Source organism: Platalea leucorodia, assembly GCF_965183815.1.
Source record: "Platalea leucorodia genome assembly, chromosome: 3".
Classification (NCBI taxonomy): Eukaryota; Metazoa; Chordata; class Aves; order Pelecaniformes; family Threskiornithidae; genus Platalea; species Platalea leucorodia.
In genome coordinates, this window is record NC_138825.1 from 112,730,912 (window position 1) to 112,749,672 (window position 18,761).

The window sequence follows — 18,761 nt, forward strand, 5'->3', positions numbered from 1 at the left end:
TGCCTTATAATTTCATGCTGACAGCTTTAGCAAAATCTTTTTTGGTTAATTTGAATGTAATGCTTTCAGGTAGTGGACATCCAACCAGCATTTCTGAAGGTAATTAGTGAATCAAATAAAATGCTAATGGAAACAGGTAATTACTTGAGAGCCCATGGGTAATAGTGGGAGGTAATTATTTCAATATCTGCATGCTCCTACTCAGATTGTGAATGGATTGCCACAGCCTTGCTCTAGGAAAGCCTGCAGTGTCACTACTTCATTTTTAAAAGGATGAGAGAGAATCCTTGCTTAAGCAAGGGTGAATTTCACACCATAAAAGGAAACACAGTCACATAAACACTTTAATTTGATAAGATAGTCTGTAATTTTGACAGGCCAAAGTAGTGCAGTATAGGAAAATGCAGCGCTTCTTAAAAGCAGATTTTTACTCTGTTCAAAGTTGATTAGAAAAATAAGATTCATTAAAACATGGATGGAAAACATCTGGTTATATGGCAGATGGTAATTCAGCTATCAACACATCCAACTGTTAAATGAATGGACTGATTTAATACAAAAAGTATGGCTTTCCCTCCTCTATGGCTCATTCATTTGCAGATTGTTGAAATAACTTTTTTCATATTAAACTGAGCTCTTCAACAATTCAAAATGATTCAAGTCGTCCTTCTCCCCCTCGCCTCTGGCATACACCTTCTCTATTCTTTGTTTTAGCATTGCTGCTAAAACAAAGAAAAATGATTCATCCTTAATGCGGAAAAGTGGAAAATTTGTGTGTCCTTTCCAGGCATTATAATACACTGGGCCAAATTTTTGGCTGCTATAACATTGATTTCTAGGGAGTTGAACTGACTTTATCTGGTTTCTCCTATACAGTAGACAAGGATGTCCCAATTTACTTCCTGAATTCCTAGAATAATTTCATAATCAGAAGTATTGCAGTAAAGATCTCTTTAGATACTGTTGTCAGAAACAGTTTCCTAAAATGATTGCAGTGAATCCCACCCTTAAAAGCAGTATAATAAAACAGTTATGAGGCTCTTCACACAGTGCCTTTGATGATCTTGGAGAGTAGCAAAAACTGTCATTATACATGGACCAGGAGGCGTTTCTTGGCTCTTGACTATTCATTACAGAAGGCTACACTCTGCCTTGCATTATGCTTGTGCAACATCATTGCAGTCAAAAGGGTTGTGAAACTGAGACCTGCAGACAGAATTTCAGATGTGTTTGCCCTGCGTTTATATTGCTCAATTGCTGTGCGCTGATTTCCTTGTTTTGTGAGGTTCCTAAATGTCTGTATGTGCCACAAAGAAGGTCCTTTTAAATGCTTAGAATTGGACATTTTTTATTCTTTAATGAGTGTAGCAGCTTTGTGTTTGATCCTGAAATTATTAGGAAATAAGACTTCCAGTCTTGGAGTAGCAGGAAGAACCTCAGAGGGATACTGACACTGAGTGAGTGCGTGGCAAGTGGTTTGGGCTTGGCCCAAGATGTAAAAAAATTGGAGAAGACGATAACTTAAGAATAGGTTCCTTTAGTAGAGAGAGGGTGTCAGGACCTTAAGAAAGGACTCCTTGGGGACATCTGCTAGACATTAGCTAACAGACCTAGAAATCTTTCAAATAGAATAGTAGCTTCAGCTGCTGTTTATTACTATTAAATTTATGAGACCTGTACAACATAATTAATTCATTGACAGTGATGTTGATATGGATGAATGAACATCATAAGCATACAACGAACTAAGAGTCTAATAGAATAGAAACAGGAACTGATCAGCAATAAATCTATATCATGGAGTTAAGAAAGTAATGGAAAGAGTGAGAAATTATATAAGTCAAGCTTTTTTATACCTCAGAACAGAAATTATACAACAGAAATTAAAATGTAGTAAAGTATAAGTATAGAAATACAAATAAAGTATAAGTATAAAAATATGTTAAAAAGTATAATGAAGTGGTTTCTTGGTGCTATTGACAAAAAGAGAAAAAACAAGAGAAGGTAAAGCTACTGTGAAGGTAGGATCAAAATGAAATATAATAAAATATGGGATAAAAAAATTATTTTATTCTATTTTCAGTGAGTGATTTTCAGTGCAGTTGATGTTCTTGGTTAGGACACAGAATGTCCTTTGACTTACATAAGCAAGTACTGCTGTGGCTTTGGTGAGTACAGGAAGCTTCCCACCCATATCAATAATATCTCAGGAACTGACCCTTGGTCTTCTCCTCTTGAACGCCTGGAGTTTATACTGAGCACTTTGAGTAAATACATGACATCCTCAACTTTACTTCCTGATGGCTTCAAAACGCATGTTAAATTGTGAAGTTTGCATATCCAAATGTATAACCACAATAAACCACAGCAGAAAAATGACAGTATCCTTTATTAAATTTACATGGATCATATAGTATAAAAGTCCAGTGGAATGAATGTACTGCTACTTGAATATAGGTTGTTTATGTTGTGTTAGCAGAGCAATATCATTACATCTAACAAGGAAGTCTTCAAAGTTTTAAAAATCTCTCCTCTGGAAGTGGGCACCAAAAGAACCTAGTAAAATAATCTCCATTAATCTATTGATCAGACTTCTCCACAACTAATATTTCATTATTTGGTCTTTGAAGTCTGTGCCAAACAAGCTTGTGAATGAAGAATACCTCTGTCTCATTTAGGGGAAAAAAGGTCTGGCATGCATACTATTCTCAAGCTATGTCAGGAATTTATCATGTTAAAGACTTTGGCCATATTTCTGGAAGTACCTGTTATAAGACTGTGTAGAATTCATGTACATATAGACATCCAGAAACAGCATCCACTTCTGTTTACATCAGGCGGAGTCTGAAACTTGTTGAACACTGGATTTCTACTACCCATGACTCCAGTTCAGGAATGTTACCCTACTAATGAATGGACTTGAGCACGGTCATTGCTTTTAACACATGTTCCTCTCGAAACAAAAAAGGAAGGCATAAATTGGCCAGCAATAAAAGCACTGGACAGGCTGTCTTAGTTCATCCCCAAAGCAGTTCAGAAACAGTTTTTCAGAAAAGGGTTAAGTAGGTGGAACTTTGGAACAAACTTCCACAGTTGGTATAGTTGTGCATAATTCAATGAATCTTTCAGGCAGAAAACTTTCATTCCCTTCTGAAGTCTTCTCATGTTCAGGGTACACTTCTTTGAAACATCGTGTTTAAAAATATTTTCCCTTGAAGTGAATAAGTGACTTGTCAAGACAAATGTTTTGATCAGGAATTTGTATTTACTGGCATGTTTCAGAGCTGGGATCAATGAGTGGGCACAGCTTGAAAAGCCAATCAACCTTTAGATAGCAAAGAGCCTGAAAAAATTGCTATTGTGTTGCTGCAATTGTAGAACAGTAGGTATCTGTTTCAAGTTATAGAAAGAAAGGGGACAGATCGTTCAGCAGATCATTATGAAATCAATAGATTCTATTATTTTCTATATTTTTGATATGGTTTCATCCATTCATAGAGAGAAAGTTTAACAGTTTTCTGTTACTTTAGAAGATATTCCCATATTTTCACCTCTTGCAAACTGGCGTTTTTTGCGTAAATATTTTAAAAAGTCAATTCATACCACTAAAACAAAAAGTATTTTATAACATCTTTTCTGCTAACTGTTCTCCAAAGTTTTTCTAAGAATTTGTGTTACTGATGCAGCTAGCCTTCAGCAATAATAGAAGGAAACTAAAAAAGGACATTTTGAGGCAAAGGCTAAGTCGTAAGTGAAGAATGCAAAATAAAGAGATCTGTAACAAATGCTAAAACTTAAAAGGACACACTGATTTGAAGGGTCCTAATATTACTTTTTGATTTGAGGTGACAATGAAATGGTAGGGTTCAACTCTCTCAACTTCGCATATACACAGTACAGACATCTGAGCTAGGATCCAGATCTCTTCTGCATAATGAGGAAATGTGGACAGAAAGAGAAATTTTCTGGCATGTAGCTGATCTCATCTGTAATATACCTTTACCGTAAGCGAGATGAAATGCACTCTGCAATTGCCAGTTCTCCCCATTGGCCATACAGGCAGTCTATGCACTTAGCTCAGATGCAGATATCTTCACTGTATACATTTAGCCCAATGAAGTATATTACAGGGTTTTTTTTCAACATAAGTAAATTAAGGAAATACTGTTGACAAGGATCTTTGCTTGGCAGAAAAGCACAGACTATTCCAGTTTAGTGTTTCATGGAAAAACTTGAGGTTGATATTTGATCTTTCTTCCACCTATGTGGCTCCACTCTGACTTCAGAAAACTTCATTGAATAGATCTTTATTTATTATTAGGCAGATAAGATTATAGTATAGCTTTAAACATGAGGAAAATACCATGCTCATTCAAGTTGGGAAGTTCATTATGTTCATTAAATCTGGACCTAATTTAAGTGATTTAGGGTTTGTTACTGACTCTTTAAAATTATGCAAAAGTAATTTGTTCAATGTGGAGTGAATAAGTAAATCAGCTATTTTATTTTTCACATCATGGTTTCATTTGAAATACCCCCACTTCATTATTGTTTTGTAATATGGTTTTAAAATCACCCACTTTGAAACCCCTCACCCAGGATCCAATTAATCTCACCTGAATAAATCTGCTTACAACAAAGACTGTCGAAATCAATGGACAAATTCAACTAGGTTGAACGGACACACTTGAAGAGAAAATAAGTCTTTTCATAATCAGTGTTACCAATTCTCAAAAGCTTATAACATTAAATCAAAACCAATTTTTTGTGCTCAGGAAAAAATGCATATCTCTACGCTATTCGGATCAGCTTCACATTTCAAGCCCGTTCTATTCCATTTTAAAATGGTTCCAAAATATGTCTATAACTGAGAAAATTGGGGGTTTTATTTTCTTTTATGCAAAATCAGCTATTTTCCCAAGATTTAAAAATCATAATTTCCTAACAATTGGCACAGAGGAAATTAATCCTTTGAGGTGGATTATCCAAAGACATAAGTAAGCAAAAAACCAGTTTATGTGTACTAATGGTATAATAATTTAATTACAAAAATAAACATGATGAACTGTAAATGTTGTGTATGACAATGAATACAGTACAGAAAAAGCTATGAAATATTGGCAGATCATTGTGCAGATGAGATGAAACTAGCAAACACCCATCCAGACACAGTCAAGACTGCGATTTGCCACTTTCTGGCAAAGTGATGAAAGGAAAAACATAGTTTTTACCTCCGCAGCCTCATGGCCTAAAAGTCCACAAAGAGAAGCCTCGTGGGAACAGCCAGCATGTGGTGGAATAAATTAAGGAAAAAAACATAGCAATTCAAAAGAAATTAGCAACAGCAGGAACATTCTGTCAGGAACATTTTATTGGAGCTGTTATTCCATTCTTCTGGAAGACAGGTAGAAGGTAGTGTAACTTCTTTTCAGACTTGTAAAAAATATCTCACATGTCAGAATACATGTTGTGCAAGAAAAAAAAACCCATGCATGACCTTTCATGCATGAACGTACATCTCCCCTGCCCCAGTCATCTGTGTACTGCCCCCTCTTGGGAAGAAGTAAGAGGAAAGAGACTGCTTGTAGTGTTTAGTGTTAAGTGGTGTGACACCTATCTCTACAGCTTATTTCTGTAGGCAAAGTGCAGATGAGGAAGAGTGAAACATAACAGTGCTTTGTCCCATGGGGAGATCTGTCTCATCAGACTCTGAACTGTAGTCCAGCACAAGATCTATTTCTTCTGTGATGCATTTGCCCATGGGGAATAGAAGGGGAAGCCAAGAGACAGTTTGGGCGAGTAGGTAGATGAATCATTCCACGATTAGCAAAATAATAAAAAAAGAAAGGACTTTCTTTTTCAAAAAGGCTCTAGCCTATATATAGACCAGATTTACTGATTTAAAAAAAAAATAAACAATAGTTTTTAAAGGTAAAATTAACCTGACTATACATTCTTGTCAACCAGTTTTATTTTGCAGGGCATTTTAAACAATGCAGGAAAACAAAACAATTGAATCCTCCAGACGAAAAACAACCAGCAAGACTCTCCTGATTCTGCTAGATATTGATTTCAATGTACCCAAACTTGGTCACCACAATAACAGCTGGAGGTACGAACTGCAGTTGCCCTGAGAAAAAACAAACTGGATCGCACGTTGCCCAAGAGAGAGAAAAGGTCACCTGAAGCTGCCCAGCATGGCCCTAGGAACAGGCAGCCTGACGAACAGAAAACCAGAGGCTGAAACAGGGTGGAAAGTCCTAGAGCAGGCCAAGTTTGCCCAGAAGGTCAAGGCAAGAGCTTGCATTGCTCTCAGGTTGCTGCCTTTGGTAAGACGAGGAAAAGCTGATACGGGTCCCCCAACGGGTGACGAGGAAAGCAAAAACAGTTTGATTTTGTGAGGAGAATGAAAAAGAGCAGCTGAGTGACAGCCTAGTGATCAACAGGATGCTTGTTTGGCAAGTTAAAGTAGTTTATCTGGTTTAAAGATAAAGCAGTAAAACGGATCAAAAGGTTGTGACCAGGAACTAGTCAACCAAGAACCTGTGCTGGGAGTATTAACTATACAGATATCTCAGAACCGAAAAGTCTTACAACAATCATCTCATACAATTATTTTGTAGCCTTACTATTTGCTCTTTGGATAGTTAAACATATATTTACAAAATACATTTTCTGTTACTCGGATGATGAGCTTAAAAGAGACAGAGAAGAGAATCCAGTAGACAATACATCTGCTTAAATACAAGATCCCAAGTGTATCAGTCTTCCTCTTATAACGGTCTGCTTTCTCTGTCTTACTAGGAAGGTGCTGTCCCCTCAGAGGGAGACTCTGTCCACCTGCAGTTTCTGCCCTATAGAATTTGCAGGACACATTTTCTGCCACAGCAACAACAGTCACTGTGCTCGATAAATAACGCATGCAGAGCTGTGACTGCTGTGTTTGAGATTCACAGAACAACAAAACCTCGTCAGCCCTGAGATACTGAGACGGAGTACTGAGAGACAGAGAAAACAATTAAGTCTGCTGAAGCTAAACCACACTTGAGTCATATTATTTCTCCTGCTGTAAATGTTATTAGTAGGTATTGATTCATTTCACTAGTAACCACGCAGCAAATCAAAGACTTTAAAACCTTCTGCTTGGGTGGGAAGTTTGATATATACTGGTCTGTGCAGTGTCTGTAAATGGGTCTGGTTCGTTATATCAGTATAATTAAGTTAAAATGTCATGAAAATGAAATATTCTGGAAAATCTAGAAATATTTCCTTACATAGTGTGAACAGCATAATAGAAACACAGGTTTCTATAGAGAATAGCATGCATATAAACCAGTACTGAGTATTAATCCATATTAAAATTTTGTTTTTATAGCAATTAAAAGCAGAGAAAGTTTTCTGGAGATTAAAGTGTGACTGCCTCAGATGAGCAGCCCTTTCAAACCTCAGCTGGACCTGCTAAAGTGAACAGAAATATAGCAGGAGCGGGGAAGTAAGTGTGACTGAGAGGAACACAAGCAAGCCAGGGGCAACCTAGGCTTATTCCCTTCTGTAGTCACCAGACTCATATTCATATTTATGTTATGCCGTATGTTCATAATGTATAATAATATGTGCATTACATGAATTTGGCTTATACTGTAACAGGAATAATGCTATATGCAATGCACAGGGATGAGCCCACAATAAGGAAGGTGAGAATCCCCAGGGTGGCCATGGTGCCCTGGCATCGTACCTGCCTACTTGGAGGGACGTGGTCTAGTATGCTTCTTCCTACCTTTCTCCACTGGTCCATCAGGGACTTTGGGCAGTCAGGAGAGTCCAGGAGGGCATGGCACTGTTTGTTGCAAGGGTGAGTATATTGTAGGTAGCCTAAGCACACTTTCATTATAGGCCACTTGTAAGGAAAATATGGATGAAATAGTTTTGGAAATCTAAGGTTTCCTCTTAGATCAAACAGCTTAGATGAAATGTGGATGCAGGCAGTGAGACCAACACCCAACACTTTGTCAAACTTCCCCATGGCTACATCCTTGTCCACATAGAAATGGTCTGAGAAATTAAAATGTTTTGAAGTTTATATTAAGCAGGGATTTTTCCATCCAGAAGCTGAAGGAAGCCTAATTCAGCTTTTTGTCAGTACTTTGGCAAATCCTGCCTGGGGACCACCCGATTTCTGACCAGATCTTGGCAGATGGTGGCTGCTAAATGGAGCGATGAAGCTGTAATTAATATAGAGGATTTGGCCTATTCTGTTACTGGCAACTCTTGTTCCAGCTTCTCTGAGAAGGCTGCCTACAAGTAGAGACTTGGGACTAACTGTCACAAAAATTAGGCATGAAAATTAGGAGGGGAACCGTTGTCTACTGCAGGGCTGCTAAACTACACTGAGTAAGGATGCATAACACCGTCTTGTATTTATGCCTACAAGTTAACAAAAGCCTGTAGCTCAACACAGTCAAGTTGGATTGCAGATACACATGTAAGCTACCTGATTCAAAAGATCTCCTGGCACTCAATCTAGCTCCAAATATTGCAAGGATGTATATGACAAACATATCACTAGAGACTGATTTGTGTTTATCAGCTATGTGAATGTTCTGCATTCCTATTGACAAGCTTGAAATGCAACTTGCCCATACTCTCTGTATAAAGACAAGTGTAAACAGGACATGTTGGATTTTAGCTGTTAGACAGGCAGGTGCTGTTATTATTGTGCAGCCAGTGTCACATTAATGTTGGGCTCCTTTGCCACTTGCTGGACTGCCTGAATACAGAAACTGATCAAGAATCAAAAGGAGTTCATGGCCAGAGATGGCCACAGCCACTGATATTCGGAGTGGCAGACTGAAGAGGAAAACACAGCACAAGGGTAGTTCTTGTTTATGTATTTCTAGGTCTTATAACAAATACAACAGTAAAAAATTTTCCCTTCTTGATTAAACACATAACTAAAACTAGTTTATTAGCCAGTATCATACGTGTACAGGTTTTATCAAAATCTTTTCAAACTATTTCTTTTTTTGGCATGAATTGGAATGTTTTAAATGGGTTTCTTTGTGTTTGTGGTCCAAAAAGATCTTAAAAAAAAACACCATTTGAAATGAATGTATCCTGAGGGATTTTTTTTTCCTACTCTTTTTATCCACCTATTATTTTTTTCAACACTTATTTTATTTTGACAGCGTCTGCATCTTGCCCTTCCATCTAACTTTCCACTGCTGTGTAGAGTGTTTTGGAAAAAGAGGTGGAGTTTTTTTTTATTTTCTGACATAAGGACTAGGAAAAAAATTGCCTGATGGAGCTATTACCTTCAAGTACTTTGCCAATCTGATGATAATGGAAGTTATTTCCTCCTGTAGTTAAAAATACACTTTTCAAAGTAATCATTTCACTCCTCCAGCCACTTCTGATGACTCATTGCCCCAAGGCAGGGATCTACAGCATTGTTTGTGAAGTTCACAACCAAAAGAATATTAAAAATATGCCATTCTGTAAACCAGTGTTTCCCTGAGTGTGAAAAACAATTAAATTCAGATGGAGGTGTAAATCTGAAACTGAAGCAAAATATATGCAAAGACCAACATACTAAATAATATCTTTAACCACTTGATTATTGAATTTTGAAGATATTGGAAACCACCTGACATGGTAAATAAAGCAAAATAAGGGCAAATCAGTGTTTTGAGAAATATCTGGATGCTTCACTCAGGCTGATAGCAGCTTTGCCACTCTCACTTAGCCTACTCTAGATCTCTAGGTTCTCATTACATCCATATAGTTCAGGTGTTAGGATATTTCCACTATGTTTCATGGACTTTAGCTCCTCTTAGGGAGCCTGCACTTTTGGTTAATCATCCCAAGTTCTTATAAAGTATTTAGTGGGTCTCAAAAGAGTTATAGTTATTAATTAATTAAGCCTGTTGCCCTGTAAAGACACTTGTTCAACAGGGTTCTTCTGAAAGACTACAGACCAGCCCATCCCACCACTGCAGAAATAAATTTAGCACTTTCCCAGGTACAAGAGCACTAACATTGAGGCAAAGGCACTCCAGGTTGACAGATATCTAGAAAGCTGACTGTTATACTCACACAGGTGGGAAACTATGGTAAGCTGGTCAGAAGCAGGACATGTGGATGTTTACAAAAATAAATAAATGAAATAATCAAAACGGTGTTCATCTCTGAGTGCTGAAACTTCCAGCAAAATCACTCAACATAACTTAAGTATTACTTGACTATATAACAAACTCCTGAAGCAGCCTCTCTAGTGGCAGCATACCATACATTGTGTGGGAGGTGGTGCAACTTTAATTGTGGCTTATTAACCTTCTGTTAAGGAAGTTCCTGAAGAAGTAGCGTATTGCAGGGAAGAGAACAAGAATCTCTGTATAAAGCCCACTCTACCTCTATCACTGAAACAGAGATGTTTTGGTGCGTGAGCTCTGCTCATTGCTGTTCTTTCACACTTCTAATCACTGAAACAGGCTGCTGTGATTGTGGAGGTGGTATGTTGGGTCTGCGCGAAGCAAATCAGCCGGCACATGTGTGGGCAGCCGCCTTATTGTAGTTTAGAGAGGTTTGTCAGTGAGCTGGAAGAATGGGTGGTTGGAAGAGCAGCAGAAACAGCTTGAGGCTGTGTGGGAGAGGAGCTGGTGGCCCTGTGCATGCTCTGCTTGCGGATGGGAGAACCAATGCTCTGCTGGAAAGGAGCTCGAATGCTGAGAAAGTCCAGTAAAACATAAAAGCTAAAAAATCATAGAATCATAGAATCATTGAGGTTGGAAAGGACCTCTGAGACCATCGAGTCCAACCGTTAACCTACCTGCCTGGGCCATCTCTAAACCATGTCGCTAAGCTCCACATCCACATGTTTTTTTAATACTTCCAGGGACTGTGATTGTACCACTTCCTTGGGAAGTCTGTTCCAATGCCTAACCACTCTCTCCATGAAGAAATTTTTCCTAATATCTAACCTAAATCTCCCCTGGCACAACTTGAGGCCATTTCTTCTCGTCCTGTTGCTTGCTACCTGGGAGAAGACACCGACCCCCACCTTGCTACAACCTCCTTTCAGGTAGTTGTAGAGAGCAATAAGGTCTCCCCTCAGCCTGCTCTTCTCCAAACTAAACAAAATAGCAGGCTGGCTCTTCATGTGGAGCAAATCAGCAGGGATGTGTTGAATCCCTGGATCTACCTCAGTTGAGGATCTCATTGCATGCATCTCTCCCTCCTCTTGCACCGGTCTGCCAGCAGTTTAGGGGATGATTGGATTGTCTTGATTTGACCATATTCCAGTGCAGGGGTGGGAGGTATTTTTTTAACATAAAACTATTACAGTGAGAAAACAGTTGGTGTGATCTGGTCTCAGAAACCTGGAGCCTCTAAAACAATGTTACCTGAATTTTCAAAGCTATTATGTACAATTTACATGTATTTTCAGAAAATGTGCAAGTTTTCATGAAGGAATTTTTTTGTCCCTTCTGCTGAAATCAGTGCTTTAGCTTAAGAAAAATTAGTAACATTTTACCTGAAAGCACAGCATGTGCCTGGTTTGAAGTTAATTTAAATAAATGAGAGGCCATCCACCACTGCAATTAATTAATTGTCAAGGCTTTCTTGTATCAGAGTTCATTTCTGAAGAGAGAGGAAGAGAAGTGTACATTGCTTTGGAAACTTTAAAAGAAAAATATGTTTCAAACCCTAAAAAAACTTGTCTGTAACCCAGTTGCACACATTTAACACACATTTAACACACATTTAGCTGGAAATTAGTAAGATTTACTTTGACCAACTTCAAGCACCCAGAATTAATAAGCCCACTCCTATGTTTACAGTCTAAAAGCAACATGTCAGTCTCTGCAGGATCAGGGCTTTTGTGCATAGAAAGGACAAGAAATGGCGTTTGTGAGATGGCTTTTTTCAACCTCCCAGTTGTTCTGTGTGAATCTCATGTCATCATCCTCGTGTATTTCCTTCAGAACTAGGAAATTTCCAATAATCAGCCCAAGTTTAATAAGATATCACTATTTGTAGCAAGGAAGATCAGCTCTCTCTGCTTTAAGTCTTACCATAATGCTTCAAAAAGCATACCAACCTGGCATTTCTTAATCTGAGCTTGCTCCAGCTCATCTCCTTTGTTTCTTATTGCCATTCATATCCTTGTTTAAAATAGCAGAGTCTCCATCAATTTTTATTTCCCTGTCATCAATTATTCCTCTCAGCCTTGAGCCATATTAAACCAAAGCTTTCATACTTTCCATCCATTGTCATCTGTCTCATGCTCAGCTTTTACTTGTGCTTAAAGTGCTCTTAGCAAGAAAAAAAAGTCCACACTGTGTGATCAAAATGTGGTTAGGATCTTATCCTTTATTCTGTTACTTTAAGACTAAAATACAAGCATTAGAGGTAGACAAATAATTTGTAATGAAAAGTAAATAAGAGAAAATTGTTTGTGACTTGTGGTTTATCTGCAAAACTTTGCAAATTTATTATATTCAGGACATGCCATAAAGTAATACAATATGAGCTGTTACGAATTACAGAATGCATGTGTATTAAATAAGGTCAAAATATAATGTGATATTAGGTCATCAAATTGTCAGTGTACTTTATACCCCTGAGCTGTTTATAAATTGGTAGCAGCATTGAAAGATTCATCATTTCAGGAGATTTATAAAAAGGTATGTAATGTTTTTCCCTACATGAATAACACATTTTCAGTGTTTCATATTACAGCTTGAAAATCATGTCATACTCATTACAGTATATTAAGCCACATGACTTTGGCTCTTTGAGTTAATTAGTGAGAAAAAAAATAATAAAATACCATAGTACATTACAGCTGGTAATAAAGAAGAGGCAAGGAAAGACACAAAAAGAAAACTCATTTTCAGTCATGATTAATGTATCCATTGAGTTCCATATAATAAGCACATGCACAAATATATTCATAGAGTTTATACTGTTAGCTTGGTTGTGATAGAAAACATTTATTTTGTGGCCAGAATCTATTTGGAAATAATGCAGCTAAATATGTTAATTTTCCAAACTAATTTTTAGGCAGTGCCTTTTAATTCATTTGTGGCTTAGAAACATTCAGATTTTACACAAAGTCCTGTCCCGTACTCTAGGGAGTATGGTCCCTAGGTTGCTTCAGAAGACTTGCTTTCTCTTGCCTCCCAAGGGAAGATAATCCACCCTTGATCCTGACAGACCCCTGCACTTCTTACACAGATGCAAGCTTCTGGCACGTCTTTGGACGTCCTTTTCTGACCACTTGAACGCACTCAGGGAATGGAAGAGGATTTAAACCCTACTATCCTGCTGTATGATAATGCTGATGAAAGTGAGTAGCATGGCATAACAGGGCTCAGCTCTTATGGAAGGTCACCAAAAATCACAGCCTGATACTCTGCCATTAAAACAAATGAAAAACATCACGAAGAGACATTTAGCTGCCAATATAAAACAGGAGATTACAGGAACCTGAGTGGAGGAAAAGAACAGAGAGGAATGGCTCTCTCTTTCTAACAGCCTGTAAGACCCTATTAAATGAACATCCTCAGATTGCTGAAAAGTTCAGCATTTTGGGCACTGCAGTTGCTCTTATGGAAGCAAATGCAGAGTGACACTGAAGTAAGTCTCAACTGTTTTAGACCTTGGTTTGCTGGAGTTTTCTCTATGGATATCACAGCTCCATGGCACTGCTTGCAGGCTCTGGTTTTGCTTTGCAAATAGAGTACATCTTGTCTGAGAATCCAAATGTGACTTTCTTCTTGCTTAAGCGGGGATCTGCAATGATTCCAATGAGTCAGGCTATGGTTTTACAAGGGCGTTTTCCCACTGAGGCTGATTTGCTCTAATGGCTATTGATTCAACAAACTGTAACTTGGAAGAAAGGAGGAGCTGTGAACGGAGCTGGGCTGGAGGAATTAAATTACCCTAATGTAACTTCTAATGGACCTACCAGCAGTGTCCACTCCTTCCAGAAGGCCCCGAAAACAGCTCTGTCCCTATTTTCAGCCATTATCACAGGCAGTTGCATTGCTAATGCTATGTATTGATAAAAGGATAAATGCTATTTTTGCTCTCAGCGTCATGAGGGCTGGGTATCACATTAAAGGCATAGATAGCTGAAGTTCTGTCCTTGAAATAGTCATGGCTTTCAATTTCTTTCTCAGCATGTGTTTAAATATTCCCAAGAGCCCCAAACTGCCTCCAGTTGCTTCCTGTTTAAATAAAAGATGATTCCTCTTTTTATTCTGTGGAATCCATTCAAAGCAAAAGGTCATGCCCAAAGGGAGAAAGCAATTTCCTTATTCTTCATTTCAGAGCTCTAGGGATTTGTAAGTTTCCCAGAACAGTCTCCATTTTTTTAAATTGATATTCTTTGTTAATTTTTGTTGAAGGGGGGGTCATGTTTGTCTAGTCCTAAAGAGAAACTTTTACAGCATTTAAAGTTGTTAAACCCCTGGCAGCTCAGAAATGCAGCATGCCTGAGATATCTTCAGATTAGACAGAAGCATAATTAAAAGAACTTATTTCTTTTAACGTTTTTTGTTTCAGTTGATGCCTGACACCAGTGATTCTAAATGCACCTTTCTTTCCCATTTAATAAGGGCAGACTGTGAAGTATTTCACAGGGATGGATTAATGTTTAATAATAAGCCTTTCCTGAGTGGTAAGTGCAAGGTTTTGCTTTTTCAGAAAGTTTTACAACATTTTCGCCTGAACATTGAGGTGACCTGGCTATTAGACTGATGGGGGACAGTTATTCCAGCAGTCTCCAATGATGTTTGAAAAGAGATTTGTTCTCCTCATGATGTAATAAAGCATACTGATTTTAAAAATTGCTTTTATTTTTCTTTTTTCTTTTGGTATGTTATGTCTTACATTGATGAAACTAGATTAATGAATAATAGAAATAGGATAAAGTCTTCAAGGGTAAGCCCCTGTGGACATAGTAAGCACCAGCATAAATGGATCTAAGTCCATTGATTTCTGGAGAAGTTCAAGCTGGGAAATCAAAATATAACATCTCAAAATTTTTAGATTTTTAGAATCGATTAGTAGAAATATTTTATTTTGAAGAATGGATGACAGATCTCTCACATGATGTGGACAGCTGCTAGAATAAATTATGACATGTTAATATTTACCTTAAATGTTATTCTAATATTCAGTAGTGTTTGACTGTGTTTAAAAAAAAAAATAATCACAGTTGGGAAACCAGTATCTTTGGCTGGAATCTAAATTATCTTAGTTTACTTGCATTTTCCCTGCTTGTTAGAAAGGAGAAGGTACTTTCTGAATTACTCAACCCAGACAAATCAACGAGTATGCAGAATGTCTTTTATATTTATGATTTTAGGCTTCTTTTACTTTCTTTACAGCTTCTTTTCCCCACTCCTCCCTTCTTACACAAACTTTGTTTAGTTAGACCTCTGGAAATACCTGGCTTGTTAGGACGAGGATGAGAAATGTTCTTGGAGCTCCCTGTGGCCTACTTGACTGCCTCTACTTGGCTTTGGGCTTTGTCTCCAACCCTCCCTTCCCTCATGTCTCCCTGACCTTCTTTCTCCACCCAAGCATGCTCCAAGCTCTGTAATAACTTCTCCCCCTGTACCTACCCTTCCCAAAGGCCACCCCAAGGAGTGTGAGGCCTAAGGTCTTCTTCAGTCGCAGGCACTTGTGTCCCACTCATCACAACATGCTTTGCAGTGGCCCACAGCACAGTTTGCAGTCTGGAGACTCTCTGAAGTGACGAACATTTTGTGACTGCCCAGTGTTGCCAAGGTTTAACTTTGTTAGGCATGGACAATTGTGAGGGCAGCAGCCACTCTCATGTGACGATGGGAGGGACTGCAAAACAAACTGATCAAACTGTTTCAAAACAACAGTTGTTAAAAGCTGGGGTTTCAAGCTTACATAAATGAACATGCTTAATGAATATTTACAAATAAAAAAGTGGTTTAGAACTGTCTAGATATGCTCATTTATAATTCAATAATCAGAGATGAGAACCAAAGACCTGCAATCTACTTTCCTTAATGTAACATTAAGGGTATACATTCTTATAAGTAGGCCATCACCTATCCCTATCCCATACAAGTCCAGACTGATTACCTCCTACATGTACGTTAATTATTCATAAGTATCTACTGAAAACTATGGATTAACCATTTTAAAAGCATGGTTCATTTGTGAGCTTTCTGCCTAGCTTTCCACGTTTCTTTTTAGTGATGGATAACACTGTGAGTGGATGACTGAATCATTTTAACAGTAGAGCTAATAATGGGGCATGAGACTGTGATATAAACTTTCCTTATAAATAATCATGCAGGTTAAAAAAATAATCATGGATGCTAAAACCCCTACAGCTTTTTGGCATACAAAATACATTATATACTTGAGAGGAGTCTTCGTGGGTAGTGAATAATGTGAGCACAAAACCACAGCAAACCAAACTGATAGTCTCTGTTTGTGGAGACATTGTGGATCAGACTTCCTTGACTGTGTGTCTGTTGCTGACTGAAACCGTGTATGAGAAATTGTTCTATCAATCTGAATGAAATTTCACACGGGTGCCATCACGGCTATATAATATTCTTAATCTGAGTATGATTATTGCTGCTTGGTTTGAACGGATGAGGTCTAGGGGGGCATGTATGTGTGAGAAATATAACAGAAAGGATGACAAGAGACAAAATATGCTAAAGAGAAAAAAGGGACTGTTGCTATTCCATCCAAGGTACTGGAAGTGATCTCTCCAGCAAATGAAAGAAGCCAAATGTTCGACTACTTTTTCTAAATTTGCATTTAATGCATGCACAATTGTGTGCAATTACAAACCCAGTTGTACACCTAGATGAGTATTCAAATGAATGTGAAAAAATCTGCATATGCACATTTACAGTCTGGTTTACAAACCTGAATAAAATATCACCATGTGGAGGGACCTCTTTCCAGCACTGACTCAACAAATATATTCAGAAATGAAAATGCATAAATCTGACCCATAAACCTCTTTACTCTTTCAATACTCAGGTACCACCTAGGAGCAACCTAACAGCAAATTCCCAACCTGAAGAAAAAAACAAATCACATAGGATGCCTGGAAAACTATCAAGGATGCACTGCCTTTTCCCTGCTTCTACCTTCTCTAATGAACAAATTGTTCAAAGATATAAACCAAGCTGTTGTAAAACTTCAAACTAAAGAATATGCAGCAGGTGGCAACATATGTGTCCAGTTAGTTCCAGCCAAAACAGTCTAATTTGCAGAAAAGGGTACAGAATTTCACTGTGACTCAGCTGAGGGGGCGATCCAAAGAGAAAACAGGCTCTAGCTCAACGGCTAGGCCTGCTGAAGAGAATAGTTATTAATTTAATGGCATTTCTAGACTATCCTGACCTACTGGGTGTATAATAATTCACTTTATACTCTAAATCTTGTCTGTCTGCTTGGGACTCAGTTTCCTTTGGGAGTTGGTCTTCTTTTGTTGCTCCATTTCCAGAAACATTAAATTAAGAGTATTTATATAGGTTAAAGCTTAGGAAAGAATAAATTAATTAGGCCAAAACCAAATAATGGAATTGAATATTTTATTATTTTTTAATATGTGCAGTCTCCCTCTAGTGGTGATTTAGTCACTGCTTGAACCACTCAACACCTTTCTAACGGCGATGTGATTATGTCTTGTCCAAATTAGGACTTTTGATGACAATATATCAAAAGCAATTGTTCTGACCAGCAACTACTGGCACTTGCATGTTGAATAAAGAAAATAAGAATGAAGGAAGCAGCAGCCTCATGAAGGCAACAGTCAAAATAACAACCAACCTATTAGAATAGCTACAGAAAGCTATTACTAGCTGCTGGGTATGCATCTGGATTTTAGTGGTTTCTCTTGAATTATGCCTTCAGAGTTACAAGCACTATCATAGTTATGAAAGTAATTTTTTTGGTTTACACCGAAACTAGCACATTGAGGCCTTATAGTGTTCTAAAGCTCATGTGGATAGGCCTGGTTATTGAAACCACATAAATCAAGCATGTGATTAAATTTCATTAGATGGAATATAACTGAATGTTAAGCATATACTTAATGCTGAAAAAGGATATTTTCCTACATCAGACCATCAACAACTAGTGGAATGATTCAGGAAATTGCAATTTCCTCTGATAAAAATGTCCTAGTGAGGGAAGATGAGTAGGTGACTACTTTTGAAAAGAGTTTGAATTTGAGGTTTTCTTTCTTTTGGGGAAGAATTATTTTGGGGAATCCTTTTTGAGCAAATAGAACACTCATGGTCAGTTTTCACCAAAAATAAACCAAAGTGTACCTCCCGGCTGAAACCAAGCCAAGCTAAACCAAGCCAAACTAGAAAGCAAACCAGAGTTTCATAAATTAGGGATATTTCTTGGGAAGGTCTCAATTATCACAAAACCATATTTTTCACAAAATTCACATTTTCACAGAAAATTTCCAATAGGCATGTGTATGGAAAGAGCTTTTCATTCTGAGCACTTGACATCTCAGGTATGTTGGCTGGCTGTAGTAAGAATGGATAGCTCTTATACAAGCACTTTTAATCACTATCATCTGCTGAAGAGCTTCATGAAAGTGATCAGAATAATTAATTTTATTTTCATCTGCAGTGCTAAAAAACCAGAGAACAAATTTACCAACAGACCTCTTATCTGATTGGTAATAAAATCCAGGAATTTTAAGGGACTAAACTTCATGGTTTTTTTCT